Source organism: Dermacentor albipictus, chromosome 9, assembly GCF_038994185.2.
Source record: "Dermacentor albipictus isolate Rhodes 1998 colony chromosome 9, USDA_Dalb.pri_finalv2, whole genome shotgun sequence".
NCBI classification, from domain to species: Eukaryota; Metazoa; Arthropoda; class Arachnida; order Ixodida; family Ixodidae; genus Dermacentor; species Dermacentor albipictus.
This window is the reverse complement of record NC_091829.1, coordinates 48,348,250-48,365,754: the sequence shown is the minus strand read 5'-3', so window position 1 is coordinate 48,365,754 and position 17,505 is coordinate 48,348,250. Positions and strand designations below refer to the sequence as shown.

The 17,505-nt window shown below is 49.0% G+C and overlaps 1 protein-coding gene and 1 non-coding gene across 2 annotated transcripts in view; one reads left to right on the top strand and one right to left on the bottom strand.

Annotated features, from left to right (window-relative positions):
- The window catches only part of LOC135916202 (membralin), a 270,073-nt gene that overhangs the window by 188,912 nt on the left and 63,656 nt on the right, over positions 1-17,505 (bottom strand). The window contains exon 2 of the mRNA XM_065449488.2: positions 8,155-8,263. The gene's annotated coding sequence lies outside the window, so the exon portion shown is untranslated. The remainder of the gene's footprint in view (positions 1-8,154; positions 8,264-17,505) is intronic.
- Positions 16,903-16,975, top strand: TRNAR-CCU (transfer RNA arginine (anticodon CCU)). Its single transcript has one exon. It is a non-coding gene; the product is annotated as a tRNA-Arg (tRNA).

The following is a 17,505-nucleotide window of genomic DNA, read 5'->3' as shown; positions in this document are numbered from 1 at the left end:
AAGTTCGCGCTCCTGGCACGCATTTCACCAATTCAGCATCCATCGATGATCAAGGTTGTAGGACAGATACTTGAAACAATGGAGCTAAGGCGAACAAGGGAAAAGGAAGGGCCTTACTTCCTGTGCAAGATCGTCAACTCCCCTTGTCGAAACATAGGAAGAGCTCTCTTCGACATTGTTCGCCTTTATGTCATTAAATTCAATTCTACATCAGCGCCACGTAGCGCACTCCAGAAAAAAAATGCTCAACATGTTCGCGCTTTATCACACGTTACGGCAGAACCCACATTTATGATTTACCTATTGCAATACAGTATACGACAGAGACGTTTGTGCGGAATCGGTGGCTTGAGAAAGACTGCGTTCGCTGCCGCACCTGCATGCGCGCGCGACGTCGAAGTGGTACACTGTCGAAGTTCGGAAAACGTGCCGCGATGTGCGGAGGTGTATACATGAGATTTCCAGCATCGCGGATTTGCTGCTGTTCGAGCACTTTACTATGCGCAAGCGAGCAATCGCGCGAGCGGCTCGGTTTATCTCGTCCGGCATTCCCGAGAGCCCGCCATCGCGTGATGTACGCGACATCTAGATTACGCGGCCGCTTAAGCAGGTCACCGAAGGAAGGCACTTCGCCCTAATGGCCAGGCGACCGCCTATACCGAAGGGACCGGGTCACTCGGCAGTAGCGAACGCTCCTGAACGGTGCCGCAGGTCGAAAGTACGTTATCTGGTAACTCGCGACCGGCGTTCAACACGTAACCAATAAGGACGGCATTCAACGGACGCTTCGCAGAGAAATGTGTAAATTAAAAATTAGGTTACCAGGTTTAACGCGCAGAGTTTCCTACAGAGAGGGAACTCTGGCACTGGCGTCAGCGAGAGCTGCAAGTATTGCGGTTCACGCAATACTTGAAGCTGCACGTTACACTGCCGATCACGGAAGTGATCGGCAGTATAACGTAAATCTGCCTAAACTTCGTCCTTCTAGCTTCGAACTACACCTTTATGGCTTCGCAGTTTGATCGTATACGTTTCAACAAAATGTTTCTTTGAGAAAGCAACGATTCGCAAAGAGTACGCATCTGCGTAGGGACGAATTGCCTCTATGTGTTAAGAAAACTATATCAAACTATAAGCAGTCGTATGTATACGACTGTGTGGCCATTTGGAAAGATAAAGCACAATACACAATGTGACAATAACGTTTGAACCAACAAGCACGAAGATTATAGGCAAATCCCTGTACTAACGCCACCGTTATTTCTATGGTATAGCTGAACGATCGCAGCGCCAGAGTTCCCTCTAGTTTTTTATATAGGAAACTGTATGGCTTTATCGTGGACTCCGAGATCCCAACAGCGCACCTTTGCTTCGAAAGGCGCACCCGTGCTATCTCGGAGGCCACGGCTTAACGTGCCAAAACTGCACAGCGGGTTATAAGGGACGCCGGGGTGGACGGCTACGGATTTATTTTGACCACGCCTGGGGTTCTTTAACGTGTCCCCAATGCACTGTGCGAGAGCGGCGTCTTGTCTCTCTCTTTTTTTTTTCATTCCGCCCCTATCGGAATGCGGCCGACGAGGCCGGGATTCCAACCCGCGGCTTCGTGCTCAGAATGGCGATGTCATAGTTACTGAGCTACCGCGTCAGGTACAAACAAATCCGGCGGATAGGTTAGTAATGCAGGTTTATAAGCACGAAAAAGAGCCCTGCACAAGAACGAAAGGGTGCAGTTGACTACCAGCAGAACGAAAAGGCTTATATGTTAAGAAAAAAAAAATGTCGTACAAAAAGGAAAACCAGACTGCGGAAAAGAGAAGAAAGAATACGGAAGTTCTGGTACAATTATAGCCTTGGAACATTTTTTTTTTTCGTGGCATTCCTTCGTACCCTGTTGCGAACTGCATTTTCTTTATTGCGAAGCAATCTTAGTGTCATTACAGGCATTTTGCGGAAGGTGGGTGTTCCCTGTCTCGCCTCATTTCGGACTTCCACAATAAAGTGAAATTCGTGAAATACAGTGGAACTGATTCTCTGCCTCCGAGCAAAACAGCCTAATACTCTGACGTACGACTGGGCCACGATCGCACACACACTCCTTTAGTGCCAAAGCCTCGCAAGCGCGAGCGTCAGCCGCGCCGCTACTCTCGACACCAGGCGCTGCCTTTTGGTGAGGGATCCCCACTGAGGAGTGCGGGAAACGCATGTAGGAAGGAAAGAAACTGAAGAGAGGCCCTAGCCTTTCCGTGCGATAGGGGACAAGCGCGGAGGAAGTCACATGATGTTGTTCCGCTGTATAGCGGCCATGTTGTGGCACAATGGCGGTTTTGTTGTGGTGGTGTGTGCTCATGCGTGTACCGCCCCTTAGAGGTCTCGTACCGTGGCAAAGGCGTCGTGTGCGCAGGATTGTCTCCGTGTTTTATTTCGCTGTGCTATCTATAGGCCGTGCTCTGCTGGCCGCTGTTGTGGTCACGTGGGACTGGAAGAAGCAAAAAAACGCGAAACGAGCGCGCGTGCAACGCCGTACACCACGTACCACGCCACGGACTAAGGTACGATCTAGGAATATATATTTCCCGCCTTTGGTGGATTCATGCTAACGCGTCGCAGTGACGTGACAGCCATTTCACCTTTCGGTGCCAGCCCTGGCGAAGGCAAAAAGCCGATTCGGCGCAGCAGCAAGCAATTCTGACGCAGGGTCCAGCGCAAGTGTGCTTACCATATGCCAGGCAAATTTTAACTGATATATAGTCGAGATGGTGTCGCGCGAGGCTCGCCCTGCAAGCGCGGTCAGGAAAGGCCGCGACGCTCCTCCACACGAGGTCGCAGGATCGAATCCCGGCCACGGCGGCTGCATTTCGATGGGGGCGAAATGCGGAAACACCCGTGTACCTAGATTTAAGTGCACGTTAAAAAGAACCCCAGGCGGTCGAAATTTCCGGAGTCCTCCACTACGGCGTGCCTCATAATCAGAAAGTGGTTTTGGCACGTAAATCCCCATAATTTAATTTAATGCACATCAGGGAGTTTTCAAATTTGCGGCCACAAGAAAAAAAAATATAGCGTCAGCGCCACTGCGCAGGTGCGAGATGCAAACAGGGTTTTGCGTCGGCTACTGTTTCAGTGAAATCCAAATTCGAAGCAAAACTTCTTGCGACAACAAACATGCCGTCACTCATCTAAGTGGCGGCTCTCGCCGTGTTCGACCTCATTCGCTAATACCATTTTTAACTATGCACCACGTGCGATTTTGATCGAAGCGGCTCTATTTGCAAATCCTCGGTATAACCCTTAAACATCGAAAAACCTTAATCCTAGAACGTGACATACTACTTCGGAAAACTCCGTGGAACCACGCAGGTTCGATGAACACCAAAAAGCGCCAGCAAGACGGTACAGCGGCACTACATTATACGTCTGTCCGAGAAAAAATTGGAGGACGCTTAAGCTTCGCATTCAAGAGTGGGACGCGACAGCGTTCCCGTCGACCCGCCAAGGGGTATAAGACAATGCGCTACGGCACAGCGATCACTTACGATGCGCCCCGCATCGGACTTAGCGCCCACCTATCACGCGGTGAGCGTCGAGCAACGCAGCGTTCGGCGCGGCAACGAAACGTGCGCCTGAGCGAACGGAACGAACCAAAGAACTCGGTGTCTCGGAGGGGAAACGATCTACGCCAGCCAAACGTCGTGATCGGCACGGGCAGAGAGATAGATAGTAATCTAAACCGGGAGCACGGCGAAGCGTCGTCAGGGGAGAGGGAGTCCCGCGACGCGCCTGGCAGTGGTCCCAATGCGGGCGCGGCGCGCCTCCTGTCGGGGCAGCGCCGTACATTGAGAGGAGGGAGTCTTCTGTGTTTGCCGCAAGATGGCTCTGCGTGTGCGGAAAGCGCAGAAGAAATGCAGCGGAAATTCACTTCGCAACTCGTGTAATTGCGACTTCTGTACGTTACATGTTCATAATTACCGATATACACCGCATTATAACTTTCCACGGCTCGTTTCGAAGGCAACACCGCATTCACTAGAGGCGCGTTTGCACCGCTTGGAAGCATCGAACTCGTGGCTGAGTGGTAGCGTCTCCGTCTCACACTCCGGAGACCCTGGTTCGATTCCCACCGGGCCAATCTTGGAAGTTGCTTTTTATTTATGAAGCGCCTGCCGTGATTTATCGCTCACGGTCAACGCCGCAAACGCCGACGCCGACACCGACGACACCGGCTTTTCTGCGACACGAGCTCCTTAACGCTATCGCGTTAAAATGCACGAATGACGAACCAGACGACTCCGACAGACGTTTCTTACTATATGTGGGAAACTATGCACGGGCCTCTGCTTCCATCTATGATGATGGCTTGCTCTTGGTTTTGATTTCAGTTTTACTAGCTGCGAAGCGTCGACGGAAGGAGGGATTCGTTTTTATGCATGCTTTGGCGCAGGCTGGGCGCGATTTGCCGCTAAAATGCCGTTTTGACGCAGAATGGCGCAAAGGCCCGCTATCGGCGCAGTTTGGCGCAGCTTGGCGCAGCTGTTCCACCGTTGGTGTCGTCACAGACTGACTGGCGCTGTGCTTCATAATATAAAGTATAACTGCGAGTCGGCATAGTTGGAACACATTTTTTTGTTTTACTTTTTGTGCGCAAACAGGGACGAAGAAGAGGACAAGGACGAGCGCTTGTGTTGCTCCTCTTTTTCGTCACTGTTTGTTTGCGCACAAGAAGTTTTTTTTTTTTAATGCTCTAGAATATGTTCGACAACGCAATGCACGTCAGTGACAGCTGAGCAGTGTTCCTGCTGTTTGAAAGCGGACGACCCATTTGTGGCAGGTAAACCAGCCCTGTGGAAGAATGCGAAAGAAGCAGCTGTTGTGAGTAATCAAGGGACGAACCCGCCTTACCGCATGACACCTGCGTGCTCTATATAAGGGCGCAGAGAAGTGAAGGTTGGTGAACGCGGCGCAAGGCTCAATAGAAGAACTGTTAGATATGGAGCTGTTTCCTGCGATTACTTCGAGTTCCCCAAACCACTTCGAAACGCAGGAAAGCACATTCCAGAGGAGCACCAGACAAGTGCAAACAAGTTTGCGGCGCCCAGGTCGTGCGCCGCCGGGATTAGAAGGGGGCCTCGGACAATGGAGCTCAATCGTCCCCCTTCGCCTTTGAAGAAGGCATTTGCCACCACTGCGGAGCCGAGCCACCGGGAGCAGGTGGACCCTTGTACAATGGAGCATGAGCGCCCCCCCTCCTTCTCCACCTTAGAAGAAGTGGGTGCAAACCAAGACGGCGGTAATGCGCCGTGACAGCCAGACGTGCCGGGAAGGCCCAAGCGCACCTCTTCATCGCCTTTGAAGAAGTCACTTGCTACCGCTGAGGGTCCGCAGCACCGGGATCAAGTGATCTAGAGAGGAGGACCAGGCGCCGACTCTCTTCGCCGGGTATGACACCATCGCACGGGCGCCTACCATTGGCTGAAAGTGGCGTCATCGGAGCGGACTCTCCCATTGGTCGAACATGGCGCGACTTCCAGTGCTCGAAGGGTTTATAAGAAGCATTCTGGAGAATTCCCTGATTTACCTCTCTCGAACTTCTTGCCGCGGGCCGCAGCGTCCGAGTTGCTGCCGGCCCGTAATGACTGTACGACTGTCTCTTGACGCTCACCTCTCTGTATATAATGTAGAATAAATACTCCCAAGTTTGGTTTTCATCCCGAAGTCCGTCCTTCAAACCCTACAGAACGTACGCCTGCGCGTATACATCAAACGGCATGGTGGTCGCACGTATCCCAATCAACGCGCTAGCCGCACGCATGTATACGTGCTTACTGTGCGGCACCGCAGAACTTTGTTTCCGCGAAGCTTCATGTACCGTGAGAACAATATACTTCAGGCCGCAGCCGGCATATTTAAACGCGTAACGACGTCCTCCTCTGCTGGCCTCTTCGTCGGCAAGTCGTGACTCATCACATCTCCGCGGTGCGCATGCAGCAGCCCGCAACTTGTTCAAAGCAAGAAAAACGATTCTTGTAAGGCCACGACCAGCATATGTGTTCGTTCTCACAAACTTCAGATGGCTAGCCATAGCTCACGATGCGCGGTGCGTGAAGTGTGCTGCCGCTCATATCCCCTGCGCATACTTGCAGTGCAGTGAGAATGCACAGATTTATGTTGAGAAAAGCCGGCAGAAGTACAGCGCGGGACCGGCCTCACAGTCCATCTTCGAGTTCGTTACGAAGTCCTTTCAGTGCTATGGGGCACAATATTCGGGCGAAATGGGGGCGAAATGAATTAGGCAACGGTATCGCGATAGTGTACACCGCGACTGGATCCGTTGGCCGGGTCACTATAGCACGTGCGCGGCAACGTCAAGGACGCAGGAATTAAACATCCGGAGATGTGCGTTGTACCTGCATATTTATTGCTTGTTTGACTCTTTTTTTTTTCTCACCTTTAAAGGGGTTGGGACACCAAATTTCGAGGCTATAAAAAGCATGTTGTAGGCTGCTTCCGTATGCAAGGACACCCAGAACGAGGTATCGGACGCTGCAAACATTTCAAAATAATTTTAATTCAGCTCCAAAAAGTCATTAAAAACTCCTTCTCGTAGTCGAGACCCATCGCTAGCGCGGCAGCTACTACGTCACAGAGGAGGAACGAAAATATTGACGTCATAGCACACCGGCACAAAAACGTGACGTATGATGAGTAGCGATGAAATGCCGATTACGGAGTCTGCTGAGCCGAGCGACCGAGCATAGCCTCCAATATGACCGAGCTACAGGGATATAGAAATCCTTTCTTAATGCAAAGAAGGGGTAAGGCGTGCAGACACGTACACAGGAGGAGAGAAGTGGACAACACGAACGCCGCACGGCGGCCCGCGAATGGCAAACTGCGTGCAGCGAGTTGCCGTGCCGACGGGCCTTTGCACATTTGAGTGTAAAACAGTAGCCGGCCGACTCCGAAAGGGACCAGGATATGCGGCGTTCGTGTTGTCCGCTTCTCTCCTCGCATAGTCGCATAGTCGGCAGCTCGGAGCGGTCTCTCCTTCGCTTGGCCTTTCTCAATGTGAAGGCCCGTCCACGTTACCGGCCCGGAAACTCGCCGCACGCCGTTTGCCGTTCGCGGGCCCCCGTGCGACGGCGGTTTTGCTCGCGAACGGCGAGATCTCCTAGCTGTAGAGAGCACGGGCCCGGGACCTATTTGTGCGGCAGCCGCACGGCGAAGCGGCCAATCAGCGTCCGAGGAGTGGTCACTCTGTGCACCGACGGCAGCTTCACCGCCTCTGATCGTTCGGCGCCGCCGATATCGTGGCTAGGCCTTTTCCGGTTCACTTCGAAGCTAAAGCTTACGGCGCTTCGGAATGAATCACCGACTCTCACAAGCCGCAATATTTTCTTACCGTTGTTGTCGCTCTTCGCAATAATTATAATAATCGCGACATGCACTTCGAATCGCCAGTTGACCTCTGCTGGCAGAGCACGCGTATGAGCGAGCAGACGACGCAACATAGTTTTACGTCACTATTTTTTGTGGCTCACGTGACCAAGCCATGTTGCGTTTCCTCCTCTGTGACGTCATAGCATCCCCCGGAGCCCAGAAACCGAAACCGAAATCGCTCGGTATATTAATGCTATTATTAAATTATTTATCGGATATATATGAATCCCGCTGTGTGTATCGTGCTCCCTGAAGCATGACGCAACGTTTGAATCAACAAACGCATGAACGAAAATTTTGATGTCTCCACCCCTTTAATATCATTTTGTCCAGCAAGCAACATCCTATCACGGCGATAGGGTTCGTTAATAAACGCGTGAGCTCCAAAGTAGGCACGGATTCGTCAACCTTAGATTTCTTTTCTTGCTCTATTTCCTATTCTCTCTCTCTCTCTATCTCTTCGTTGTAAAGCACTATTCTATAGTAAACAGCAATCCAATGCAACCACATTGCTCGTGCAGAAGAACGACCTCGTACACACACGCGTGTGAAATTGCTGCACCTGTCAAGGTCATCGCTGCACCTGCCAAGGTCATACGAGCACGCGAGCATCGCAACTCGAAGCTCGTGCGCCGCGGGTACACGGGGGAAAAAAAGCAAAATCACGCGCAGGCGCTATCTGCACGGAATGCAAAACGGGGGAGAACGGTCGCTCACCTTGGCGCTACTGCCGCGCTCCCGGCGCGCGCTCCAAGAAAGATGCACGGTCGTTGGCGGGGGGGTCCGTGCTACATGCAGCCCCAGTGCCGTACCCGACTGCGGCGACCTGCGAGAGAAAGAAGACGGATTAAGCACGTGAAACTTAAAAAAAGTAAGAGAGAGAGAGAGAGAGAGACGACAGCAAAGAGAAATGTCAAATCGATGTACACTCGAAAAGTATTCCGGCAAAATTCAATTTCCGTCAATCTCGCGGTGAACTGTTTACGAGGACAGAAAACGAAGGTCAAAAGCTACGTTCTTTCTTTTTTTTCATTTCGCGCCGGAACGCTGGCCGCGAACTCTATACCGTATGCTTACGTCAGTTGTGCATCGGCGGATTGAAAAGGCGAGGTTTCAAGGACGCGCACACGTATGACCTAGTTTATGACTGCTAATTACGGCGGACTTTGGGCCTTCGGAGCTGTAAATCGCTCAGACAGTTGACGCTGCGCTTATGCCCGAGCGCACAGGACCCGGACATTTGGCCTCTCTAACGATCACCGCCACGTTATTTGCACCGCGTGACATGCCCATCCCATACACGCGCAACTTGGGTGTTCCAAGAACGTATCGCAAGTAAACCGCAAGCACACCAGCCAGTAAGTATACTTACTTGCACGTGAGACTTCAGTAAGAGACTTCAGTAAGTATACTTACTGGCTGGTGATTGACTTACTGGCGGATATATATATCCGAAAATACGAGTGGGCTTGCGAGAGAAAGTTCACTGATAACGGGAGAGGTTTGCTGGGCGTAAGACTCGGTGCAATATACTGCCGGTTCAATGTACGGCACGATTAAAGTGAAAGAGAGGTGTAAAAAAAGAAAGAAGAAAAATATTCGGGGGCTTTACGTGCCAAAACCACTTTCCGATTACGAGGCACGTTGTAGTGGAGGACTTCGGAAGTTTCGACCGCTTGGGGTTCTTGAACCTGCACCTAAATCTAAGTACGTAGGTTTTTTCGCATTTCGCCCCCGTCGGAATGCGGCCGCCGTGGCAGGGATTCGATCCCGCGACCGTGCTCAGCAGCCTATAACACCATAGCCACTGAGCAACCACGACGGGTAAGAAATAAACATACGCCCGCGTGCATTCACACACAAATTCATAAACGCCGGCAGCAGTGCGTGATTACCACGGAAACATTAAAACCTAAAGTGGAGCTACGGCCGGGGCACCAGCAATAGACAAAACGTTTTGCATTTCTCTTCCTCCTGGTACAGGCGTAAGGAACATCTGGTCCTAAAGCAATCGGGCAAATAAAAATACTTTTTTTTAAATAAATAAAAATAAACGGCGACTGATAGCTTGGAAACGCAGGTAAGCGAATTTCTCAAGAAAAAGAAAACGCAATATCATATATATTCTTTTGGTTCGCTATACTGGAGTAAAGCCACCAAACGAAAAACAAAACACACGCGCACGGCACAGGATACCCGTACAGGCATAGCTTAGAAACGCAGGTAAGCGAATTCATCAAGGAAAAGAAAACACAGTATCGCATATTTAAGTTCACTACGGCTGCAGTAAAGCCACCAAGCGAAAAATGTCGCAAGGTAGCCGTATACGGCAGTGGACCGCACTATTCATGCACGGCCAGAACTTCCTGCAGCGTTGTATTGGAACAATGCCCGCGGCGGCCGACTCGCAAATTACTCGCGCAGAAAGGCCTCAAACGTGCGAGTCATTCGAAATTTGCACAGAACGGCGGCAGCCCACCGAGCACGCGCACACAAGCGCACGCAAGCAAACGTTGTTGGTTTGAGCAGTTCGTCGAAAGAGCTCGTTGTAGATGTGCAAAAAGAAAAACAAGAAATGAGAAAAAGGTCACTGCCCAGCTTCAAAACAAAAGTACGGCGAACGCGGAAACTCGCTGCTATACGAAGTAACTCTCACAACACCGGCACGTAAACACCATCGCGCCTCATTAGGGGAACACTATGCATCGCGAAACACTAACTCGGTTCAGGCTAATATTCGCCAATTTCGCGGTCAGAGGCCGATTACTAGAAGAGGAAATGAAGGTCAACGTTCCGTCTTTATTCATTTGGTGAGGTAATAAAATAACGAAATGTCATTTATTTTAGCTTCGCACCGAAACACCGGAACGTCAGTGTGACGTCACGGTTTCCTTTTTTTGTGTGTGTTTCTATCTAGCTTTTTTTTCTTTGTTTTATTATAATGCAGCGCATCTTTCTTTACCGATAAGCAGTTCACTAGGTCCGAGCAGACGGCGTCAGAATTGATGACGTCAATGCTGGCTGGTGCAGAAACGTCAAAGAGGCGTCTCCACGTGTCTTTTCGTACTTTAATCTAAATTAGCTTACGCAATGCCTCCTCTCGCAGTAAGAGTGGCATTTCTTCTCTCTCTCTCTCTTTCTCTCTCTCGCTCTCTCTATCTCTCTCTGTATCTCTTTCTGCTGTTGTAGAAGCGTTTTATGATGGACACTTTCGTTCGCGATCAATAATGCTTATATGATGCTTATATAAGCCCAGTAACCGTATACAAACAAAGTAATAATCATCGCAGTGCAGTTTGGTACGGCTCGCGGTCAGTGGGGGTTGGGACAACAGGCGGCGCGTTGCTGGAAAATGAACATATAAGGAAAAAAAGAACGTGATTTCCCAACAACCACAGTAACTACTATGTATTGTATTGTACATATTGCACAGCGACGGGAAAGAACCAGACTGTGGCATCAAGTGCGAGTAACCTGCTTGTAACCTAACCTGCGAACTTGTAAACTAACCTAACCTAACCTAACCTAAGAACTTGTGCCCCGAAAAGGAAGCAACCACTCGAGCACAACGGCAGCTGCGAGCACGCGATCGTCGAAATCGGATCCGCGTGTCACACGAAAGCGTAATCGCTGGAGCACGCGTACATTCTAGAATGTACAACACTCAATTCGCGTCGCTCGCATGCAGTCTGACCACACAGGGTTCGGCGACAACACGGACAACGAATCAGCGATAGCGTCCGAGAGACTTCCGACAATGCGACGAAAAGTTGTCGCATTGAGCGACAACTTTTCAACACTCGTTCGCCCGTGAAAAAATGGTCAGCGGAAGTGCGCGCGTCATCATACGAAACCAACGGAGAATACAAAGAAAAAGAAAAAACATCCGGCATTGTGCATTTGTCTACAATCGGCGGCAACTTGTGTTCCACTTTCATTTCCCTTTCTATTAATTGTACATTTTATTTTTTTAATAGAGACGCCTAATTTTCTGTGTGCTATCGTGGGCTTCATTGTCTTTTGTCTTTATACAGTTGTTAGCGACGAAAATAGAGGCCGTCGGTTTCCAATATTTTTTATCACCAACCATATATTGACATTTCAGCCCGCTAAGGAATACTCGTATCCCTGCCTACGTATGTGACGTCACCGCCAAAATCCGTGGACTTCGTGTTGTCTGGGCGGCGTGATTATGTTTTGTTACGGAGCCAGTCAGGTGTGGCGCCAAAGACGAAGTAGATATTCGGGGAAAAAAAGAAGACAATCTGGCGGGAAGACCTGGAACCGGTTTTCAAATCAACTTATTTGATTTAACTTGAATTTTGATTTGCATTTATGTATCAGCGTCGAGCTTGGAAATAACTTGTGAATAAATACATATTTATGCATAATCTCACATTTAATTCCAACCAGTCACAACATGATGATAAAATATGCTACGAAAAAAAAATGTATACAGGGCGCATTAAAATGTACGCACTTTACCGTTCCCTCGTGACGTCACAGGTTAGAGAGCGGAGTCCTTCGCTGCCTCGTAAACGTCTCGCCCAAGTTCACAAATAAGAAAAAAAAAAGAAAGAAGAGGTCGGACGAAGTGAAGACAGTTCGTTTAGGATCCCAATGTTCCTAACACAGTTCTCAGATGACAGAAGGCCCTCACGTTCAGGCGTCATTCATAAAGGCACACATTCCCGTGGAAAACCCTGCTTCGGAAAAAGAGGGCTGGCATCACTGAACAATCCCACTCTAAATGCTAGTCCTTTCCGCTCTAAAACAGTACTGTCATTGGCCCTCTGCCAACGTTATCAAGGAGATCAGGCTGCCGTGAAAGGTGGATGATAAGAGCGGCGCAGAATCGAACGAACGCAATCGCAACGTTATGTGCTGACCCAGATCTCGCTAAGCATCGTCCGCATCCGAGACTCAAAATTCGAGGGCTATCATCGGCCTTCATGCGTGACGTCACGGGTCGAAGCGAGCAGGCCTTGCAGCCTGCAAGAGTATGACGACCGATTCGACCACGGCTACGCGTCTATATACATTAGTGCCGTCACATTATAGTGCAGCTTAAAGTCGCGTGAGGCACGGCCGACGCTATCGTAATTCGATCAGTTGGAAATGTAATCGATTCATTAGTCCCGCTTCTCGGGAAAACGATGAACTGTCTTTCGGCACGATATTTCACAGGCGGCACGCAAGAGTGTAGCGTACATATACGTATACAATTTCACGCATGGTTGTCGCCCACACGGCACATAGTGCGTCAACTGCATCAGATTTTGCAGGGATGAAATCCTATCAGGTGCTCTTTGTTTAGACTACATATTTTTTATCTTGTCTGTAGCAGATAGCAGAATTGTAATCCCAGAAATAGATTGCTCGAAGAGCAATTGGTTGCAGAAGCAATCGGAATGCATAATTGAATAACTAACACTTCACCACTTAATTTTAACTGATCACTTTGTAATTTGCACATACCGACATTAACGAATCGCAGTCGGTGCGTTTTCAAGGCGTGGCCGTTCTGAACGAATACGGCACTTTGCGTCGCCAGCAAACGTGATCGAGCCACTGTCTTGTGAGGACCAAGATATTGGGTCTAGTGACACGTTGGCACCAGATTTGTTGTAGGCTTTTCATATTAAGATCCACGAACTGCATCAGTGACACTTCTGTTTACATTTTTGGGAACGATTTCTAACGATTTGACACGGTGCCGTGGTACTTTCTCTCTTTTTTTGACGTGACCACTGCACGAATGCGCATCTTCTTGCATTCTTACGACTTCGATCTCCGAGTGAACAGTTGAATGTTAGCTTCCACTCTGTTCCTTCCTCCTGGCTGTAATTCTTAGCCCTTTATGTTCCCTCGTCACGCTCATATGTATCCTTTATTGGATCATGTATTTCGATTTCTCGTGCAAGTCCACTTCTTCCACTTCTTCGAGTCATCCAGTTCAAGAACTACATAGAATTGTGCTAATGACCCCAGGCGAATTTTTCTTTTTTTTAATTCTGCATAGCAAAGAAAAACACCCCGTTTTCCTCTCCTCAGGTTTAGTTCAGGCCGACGGCATTTCGTACATTTAATGGACTCGCAAATGAGAAAAATACAAAATACATTCAGTCACGCTGAAGTTGTACGCATGCATTCTCAATGAGTTGGCAAAGCACGTCGGAAAAAAGTAAAATGCGACCATGTATGCGCGCGAAGCAAATTAATGAGCCTGATCGCCGGGCCATCCCGCGCGCAAAGCGATGCAATTGTAATTAGTGACCCCGTAAAGCCGCTCGTAGAGATGCTGTATCTCTGTTTTGGATTCAACGACTTATAGATACCGTACTGCCGTTTCACAAATAAGACATCAAAGTATTTATCGAAAGTAAAAACAATTAAAAATACTGTCGTACGCTCTGACGGAGCGATGGCGAATGTGTCACTTAGTATTCTTCTCGTGTGTGTGTGTGTGTGTGTGTGTGTGTGTGTGTGTGTGTGTGTGTGTGTGTGTGTGTGTGTGTGTGTGTGTGTGTGTGTGTGTGTGTGTGTGTGTGTGTGTGTGTGTGTGTGTGTGTGTGTGTGTGTGTGTGTGTGTGTGTGTGTGTGTGTGTGTGTGTGTGTGTGTGTGTGTGTGTGTGTGTGTGTGTGTGTGTGTGTGTGTGTGTGTGTGTGTGTGTGTGTGTGTGTGTGTGTGTGTGTGTGTGTGTGTGTGTGTGTGTGTGTGTGTGTGTGTGTGTGTGTGTGTGTGTGTGTGTGTGTGTGTGTGTGTGTGTGTGTGTGTGTGTGTGTGTGTGTGTGTGTGTGTGTGTGTGTGTGTGTGTGTGTGTGTGTGTGTGTGTGTGTGTGTGTGTGTGTGTGTGTGTGTGTGTGTGTGTGTGTGTGTGTGTGTGTGTGTGTGTGTGTGTGTGTGTGTGTGTGTGTGTGTGTGTGTGTGTGTGTGTGTGTGTGTGTGTGTGTGTGTGTGTGTGTGTGTGTGTGTGTGTGTGTGTGTGTGTGTGTGTGTGTGTGTGTGTGTGTGTGTGTGTTTTCAATCGGAACACTTGCGACGGACAACCCCCCCTCCCCCCCATACCTGACGTGGTCGAGCAACCCCATAAACAACAAAGGGGGGGGGGGGAGCGGCATATACAGAGGGCAATAGAATAATACAGTGGTTCCAAAACGAGACCCCCGTCAGGCTAAGGCACAACGCGAACTTCGTTATCCCCTGATCTGTCGCCTTCCTCCATTCGCGAATGGAGGGGCATAAATTTTCCACTACGGTGAAAACAATGGGCAGGAAAATCGCGGAATCAATTTATACGGCAGGGAAGCGGGGCACGCGCGGCCTGATCTGCATAATTACGCGCTAATCACGTATACCCGCCAATAAGAGGAACAAAAAGATGCCGCGCCATGTGTCCACCCTGTACGTACACGCACTCTTACGGCCGTCTCCCGCAAGTAAGGGAATATGCGACGACAATCGCTCACGTTACACAATGGGGAGAAAGGCGCGCCACCAATACAACACGAAGACTGTACAGCGCCACATATTCTTAAGAATAAGAAAATAACAGCAATAATAAAAGAAGGCGGATGGAGAGACGAGAGCAGGCAAAACACAGAAAGGAGAGAGCGACACTGTGCATTCAAAGTGTGACGTCATGCCGCCACGGAAGCAGCGAGGTTTTCCTTCCTGCGCGGGGACCCCCGTTCAGCAGCAAAACTATAGCTTCAGTGTATACTATGCAGGGTGATCATTTTTCAGATTTAGGGAATTTTTAAAAGTCGCCTGTAGCAGATAGCAATATTATTGTCCTTGAGCTGGATTATTCGAAGAGGCGGACACTACTGACACGAGAAATCGAAACACACGTTCAACTAATTAACAAAACATTCACTCGTTAGCGTTTTCATTAATTACTCAACGGCACACGTTGCAATTTACGCATGGCAGCTGGTGAGTTGGCAGGACATATCCACTTGAAATGAATTTTCAGGATGGCGCCAGTTTCGAGATATTACTTCCCAAGGTGTGGGACGAAATACATGGGCGTTCCAGTTACCTTTGTGCTTCAGTGCATAAAAGAGTGGAACAACAGTGCATTCTTACTGCGAATTTGATGACGCATATCTCCAAATTGGCGCCGTTCTGGAAATGTATTCTAAAAGGATAGGCCTTGCAAACTCACCGGCTAGAATTCGTAAATTGCAATACGTGCCGCGATATACTTAATTCAGAAGATAATTGGTGAATTTCTCTTAATCAGTTTGAATACGTGTTTTCATTTCTCGAGCAAGTAATGTCTGCCTCTCCGAATAACGCAACTCAAGGACTTGAACTGCGTTATCTGCCAGCAGCTCTATTCTTTAAAAATTCAGTAAGACTTAAAAGTGATCACCCTGAATGGCGCACGCGATTGTCATGAGAGTATACAATGCACGCGTCGCACGTTAACCAGGGGTCATGCAAGGATGACTCGAGTTCGCTTCGCATATACGCAAGCCAGAACGAACTGACGCATGGCCTGTTCGTGTGTTACACGGAACGTGAGCGTCTGATACCGCACCGCTATGAAAGCCGATTGCGACGTATAAAGCACCTACACGCACAATATGCCTTCGCAGGCGACGGGGCAACTGCGTCACCAGCCGCGATATCAAGAACGCAATGTTTTGCCATGATAAGGCATCGAGTGTGCGCGGAACAAGGGTCGTGCAATATTGTGGAGAACGAAGTAATTGTCTCAACTTACGACAACAGACCGCATATTCGTTTACCGGGAGTGCACACGCACACTAAAATGTAGGGACGGGCGAATGTTCGAAATTTTCCAACAACGAATCGCGAATAGTCCCTTATTCGTAAGTGCGAACATTTTTGAATACTTTTTCGGATACTTCAGAACGAGAACTGCAGCCAAATAAACATAAAATTTTCAGCAGTAGTGCGGTAAATTTTCACCTCCGTGGGCCTATAGCGCAAGACATTAAACATGAGAACTTGTGCAGTGGAGCAAACTACGTCACTCAGGTAGCCATACTTTACAGGTTGCACAGCGACGTCATTCGCACTCGGAACAGCCCTGTGCATGCGAATAAACTGCTAATCTGCTTCTAATGCTCCGCTTGTGCTTTTATTAAACAACGTTTCATAACGTACTGCGTGACGACAAAAACGCGTTAACTTTTAAGATACTGGGATGTGAACATCATTTCATATTAATTGTGATAACGGCTGTTCATTCGTTATACGAAAACTATTCGATAAATATTCGATATTCAATTTGATTCGTTTTTGGCACTATTCGATTCGCAGTTCGATTCGGCCTCAAATATCACTATTCGCACACCCCCACTGATATACGAAGGAGGCCAACATAAACCAAAGTTAGAAAAGCATAAGTTTCCAGCCTTAAGAAAGCCGCGAGAACGGCAAGCTGGGGTACGCTAGCGATGTCTGCCAAGAACGAGCTCCAACGTGTCGCCCTCGTGGCCTAACGGATAAGGCATCGGTCTCCTAAACCGGGGATTGCGGGTTCGAATCCCGCCGAGGGTAGCATTTTTTTTTCCTCGTTTTTTTTTTCGGTGCCCAAAAAGATACACTCTAAAGTAGCACATTCAGAGCCATTGCCATTTTATACATACTGCTGTTTTTTTTTTCTGTTTTTTTTTCAAGCGCTCGCAATGCGAAAGTCCACATCCGCTTTCACACACTTCGGAAACACTTCTGGCATTGAGCTCAGAAAGTATCATTGAACCGTACGTCGAGGCATACGCAAGTTTAGACAAACGCGAGTTCAGACTTACGTTAAGACATATTGCGCGCCGTCAGCGTTCTCGTAGATCTCAAATCCTCGCACAAATTATAAAGTGCAGATTTCACAATACAGTGGTACAATACTAATGACGAAAAGGGGCCAGCGTCAAATTTCACCGAAGCCCGTTGCCGACCGTGGACTTCCAAGTTGCTATCCCGTCCCATATTCTACGCTTCGGGTGAGCGGATGAGGTGCGGGTGCTGCGGAGCGTTGCGATAGCATGGGCGTGGTACCGCAACCGATTCGGCGACTGTGATTGGATGCGATA